At 51.8% G+C, this 5000-nt stretch overlaps 1 non-coding gene across 1 annotated transcript in view; it reads right to left on the bottom strand.

The window, feature by feature from the left end:
- The window catches only part of LOC124576619, a 1910-nt gene extending 949 nt beyond the window's left edge, over window positions 1-961 (bottom strand). Inside the window, exon 1 of the ribosomal RNA XR_006972552.1 lies at window positions 1-961. This exon is cut by the window's left edge and continues 949 nt beyond it. This is a non-coding gene — a ribosomal RNA (small subunit ribosomal RNA).
- Between the last annotated feature and the right edge of the window lie 4039 nt (window positions 962-5000).

Genomic DNA, 5000 nt, shown 5'->3' with positions numbered 1-5000 from the left:
TAATCATTACCTCGGGTTCCGAAAACCAACAAAATAGAACCGAGGTCCTATTCCATTATTCCATGCACACAGTATTCAGGCGGGCTTGCCTGCTTTAAGCACTCTAATTTGTTCAAAGTAAACGTGCCGGCCCACCGAGACACTCACTCAAGAGCACCCTGGTAGGATTGCAACGGGGTCCGCCTCGGGACGCACGAGCACGCACGAGGCGCGTCGCACGCCTTCGGCTCGCCCCACCGGCAGGACGTCCCACGATACATGCCAGTTAAACACCGACGGGCGGTGAACCAACAGCGTGGGACACAAATCCAACTACGAGCTTTTTAACCGCAACAACTTTAATATACGCTATTGGAGCTGGAATTACCGCGGCTGCTGGCACCAGACTTGCCCTCCAATAGATACTCGTTAAAGGATTTAAAGTGTACTCATTCCGATTACGGGGCCTCGGATGAGTCCCGTATCGTTATTTTTCGTCACTACCTCCCCGTGCCGGGAGTGGGTAATTTGCGCGCCTGCTGCCTTCCTTGGATGTGGTAGCCGTTTCTCAGGCTCCCTCTCCGGAATCGAACCCTGATTCCCCGTTACCCGTTACAACCATGGTAGGCGCAGAACCTACCATCGACAGTTGATAAGGCAGACATTTGAAAGATGCGTCGCCGGTACGAGGACCGTGCGATCAGCCCAAAGTTATTCAGAGTCACCAAGGCAAACGGACCGGACGAGCCGACCGATTGGTTTTGATCTAATAAAAGCGTCCCTTCCATCTCTGGTCGGGACTCTGTTTGCATGTATTAGCTCTAGAATTACCACAGTTATCCAAGTAACGTGGGTACGATCTAAGGAACCATAACTGATTTAATGAGCCATTCGCGGTTTCACCTTAATGCGGCTTGTACTGAGACATGCATGGCTTAATCTTTGAGACAAGCATATGACTACTGGCAGGATCAACCAGGGAGCTGCGTCAACTAGAGCTGAGCAGCCGGCCGCCCGGGAGTGTGTCCCGGGGGCCCGCGCGAACACGCAAGCGTCCGCTCAATTATTCTGCAAACAGGAGGAGGCTGAGCTCCCCTGCACAATACACCTCGAAACCCTCTCAGGTCCCGGCGGCGCGCAGCGCCGTCCTAAGTACTTGGTCGGGTTCGAGAGAGGCGCAATCGCCCGGAGTTTGGCGAGTAGACGCTTTAGGTGCGACCACCCGTGCTCCCAACTGAGCTTGCCGCTGCCGACAGAGGCCCGGGAGCGTGCTGTCGTGGCATTGCCGGCGGGAGACAACACGCGCCACCTACGGTGACCGGCAGCTCCAACGCCAGCGCCACAGAAGGACAAAAGCCCCACTTGGGTGCCGAAGCGAACTCTCCCAGCACAGCGCACGCGCCAACACGTCCGCACAGCTGCGATACAAACCACCTGCGAGAACCGCAGAGGCGACCGAGCAGCAGACGGCGTCGCGGCGCCGAGCGCCGGGCGGCGGCGCATCCTCAGCGCACACAGTCCTCAATCGGACCAGCACACTGCAGATGTCCACCGCGCTTCGCACCGGGCCCGCGAGGACCTACTTTGGCCGCACGGCGCCGCGTGCAGGGTGCGCCGGCGCGCAGCTGCGCCGCCTGCCGCCTCCGTCGGCCGGCGCGCCTGCCACTGGCCGCCCCCACCAGCCGGCTGTAGCGCGTGCGCCCACGCACCGCGCGGCCAGCACGCCGGGAGGCCCCCCCTCACCGGCCGGGGACGGTCCCACCCAGCCACCGCCGCGTATCGCTTCACACCCAGATGCCATTCACGTTCGTGGGCATGGTGGGTATCGCTGGAACAACCGGTTGGTAGCTCAACCGATCGTCGCCATCACTGATTCACCTCTAGCGAGAACAACCGCACCACAACGGTTTACCAGTTGTTCATTTGCATAACGTCACCAGCAAACGTAGGCGTCCATCGCCATTTGCAAATTCAACGATTGTTGCATGCCTGTGTCAGGTGTCACGACACACTGTGTCTGCCCACATACACGCAACAACATGTGCACGCTTCGCGAACACGTGGAAGGTGGCCCCCGTACGTATGCGATGTCCATTGCGCGAACGACTGTCAACCGGCCTCTGTCGCATGTCGCAGATGTGGAACGCAGTGCACCATGCTATCACGGTGTGTGAGAAGAGACGACTACGTCTGACAACACGCGCCACTACATCAACAGACGGCTCATGCTGATCGCCATCCAGGGCATACCACACTGCAATCCAGCTCTTATAGGGAGACGACACGTAGCTGAGTGCACAACATTTGGACCGCATGGTTCGCCGTTGTTGGCGCAGTCGTTGTACGGTCACATGTACCACGATGTATCATTCAGTACATGAGGACCAATGTGCAGTACAGTGTGTGATTTGGACGTACAACATCAGCGGACAGTTGACACAGGCCGTACCACAGCGTAGGCTAAGTGCTTCGCACATGCGAATGCCAATGAACAACTGCAAATGCCAATGAACAACTGCAAAGGGCATTGAGCATGTACGTCCTGCTGCCATCCACATTACAGTGTATAGCTGCAAGGTGTTTAACATGAAGCGATACACTGGGGACCGGGCAGTGCGAGTAGCAAACTATATTGCGGGGGTTGCAGTTAGGCAACACTACACTAATTTAACGCGTCGTATGACAATTACAGAGCAGGTTAAGGCCCAACGTGTGTTGGGTTAAGGCCCAACGTGTGTTGGGTTAAGGCCCAACGTGTGTTGGGTTAAGGCCCAACGTGTGTTGGGTTAAGGCCCAACGTGTGTTGGGTTAAGGCCCAACGTGTGTTGGGTTAAGGCCCAACGTGTGTTGGGTTAAGGCCCAACGTGTGTTGGGTTAAGGCCCAACGTGTGTTGGGTTAAGGCCCAACGTGTGTTGGGTTAAGGCCCAACGTGTGTTGGGTTAAGGCCCAACGTGTGTTGGGTTAAGGCCCAACGTGTGTTGGGTTAAGGCCCAACGTGTGTTGGGTTACGTTAAGGGGCAATGTGGGTTACGTTAAGGGGCAATGTGGGTTACGTTAAGGGGCAATGTGGGTTACGTTACGGCGCAATATAGGTTACGTTACGGCGCAATATAGGTTACGTTAAGGCGCAATATCGGTTACGTTAAGGTGCAATACAGGTTACGTTAAGGCGCAATACAGGTTACGTTAAGGCGCAATACAGGTTACGTTAAGGCGCAATACAGGTTACGTTAAGGCGCAATACAGGTTACGTTAAGGCGCAATACAGGTTACGTTAAGCCGCAATACAGGTTATGTTAAGGCGCAATGCAGGTTACGTTAAGGCGCAATGCAGGTTACGTTAAGGCGCAATACAGGTTACGTTAAGGCGCAATACAGGTTACGTTAAGGCGCAATACAGGTTACGTTAAGGCGCAATACAGGTTACGTTAAGGCGCAATACAGGTTACGTTAAGGCGCAATACAGGTTACGTTAAGGCGCAATACAGGTTACGTTAAGGCGCAATACAGGTTACGTTAAGGCGCAATACAGGTTACGTTAAGGCGCAATACAGGTTACGTTAAGGCGCAATACAGGTTACGTTAAGGCGCAATACAGGTTACGTTAAGGCGCAATACAGGTTACGTTAAGGCGCAATACAGGTTACGTTAAGGCGCAATACAGGTTACGTTAAGGCGCAATACAGGTTACGTTAAGGCGCAATACAGGTTACGTTAAGGCGCAATACAGGTTACGTTAAGGCGCAATACAGGTTACGTTAAGGCGCAATACAGGTTACGTTAAGGCGCAATACAGGTTACGTTAAGGCGCAATACAGGTTACGTTAAGGCGCAATACAGGTTAGGTTAAGGCGCAATACAGGTTAGGTTAAGGCGCAATACAGGTTAGGTTAAGGTACGACATAGGTTAGGTTAAGGTACGACATAGGTTAGGTTAAGGTACGACATAGGTTAGGTTAAGGTACGACATAGGTTAGGTTAAGGTACGACATAGGTTAGGTTAAGGTACGACATAGGTTAGGTTAAGGTACGACATAGGTTAGGTTAAGGTACGACATAGGTTAGGTTAAGGTACGACATAGGTTAGGTTAAGGTACGACATAGGTTAGGTTAAGGTACGACATAGGTTAGGTTAAGGTACGACATAGGTTAGGTTAAGGTACGACATAGGTTAGGTTAAGGTACGACATAGGTTAGGTTAAGGTACGACATAGGTTAGGTTAAGGTACGACATAGGTTAGGTTAAGGTACGACATAGGTTAGGTTAAGGTACGACATAGGTTAGGTTAAGGTACGACATAGGTTAGGTTAAGGTACGACATAGGTTAGGTTAAGGTACGACATAGGTTAGGTTAAGGTACGACATAGGTTAGGTTAAGGTACGACATAGGTTAGGTTAAGGTACGACATAGGTTAGGTTAAGGTACGACATAGGTTAGGTTAAGGTACGACATAGGTTAGGTTAAGGTACGACATAGGTTAGGTTAAGGTACGACATAGGTTAGGTTAAGGTACGACATAGGTTAGGTTAAGGTACGACATAGGTTAGGTTAAGGTACGACATAGGTTAGGTTAAGGTACGACATAGGTTAGGTTAAGGTACGACATAGGTTAGGTTAAGGTACGACATAGGTTAGGTTAAGGTACGACATAGGTTAGGTTAAGGTACGACATAGGTTAGGTTACGGTACGACATAGGTTAGGTTACGGTACGACATAGGTTAGGTTACGGTACGACATAGGTTAGGTTACGGTACGACATAGGTTAGGTTACGGTACGACATAGGTTAGGTTACGGTACGACATAGGTTAGGTTACGGTACGACATAGGTTAGGTTACGGTACGACATAGGTTAGGTTACGGTACGATATAGGTTAGGTTACGGTACGATATAGGTTAGGTTAAGGTACACATTGTTGTAAGGAAAGGTTTAATGGGGGGCGGGGCGGGGCGCCCGGTTTGTTGATTGTGATTATAGTAAGTGGATGCCTGCGGCATCATCTGATTTGCCACGTCAGG

The sequence above is a fragment of the Schistocerca americana genome, unplaced genomic scaffold (genome assembly GCF_021461395.2).
Source record: "Schistocerca americana isolate TAMUIC-IGC-003095 unplaced genomic scaffold, iqSchAmer2.1 HiC_scaffold_254, whole genome shotgun sequence".
Classification (NCBI taxonomy): Eukaryota; Metazoa; Arthropoda; class Insecta; order Orthoptera; family Acrididae; genus Schistocerca; species Schistocerca americana.
Note: the sequence above shows the minus strand (reverse complement) of the source record. Positions and strands in the feature narration are given on the sequence as shown.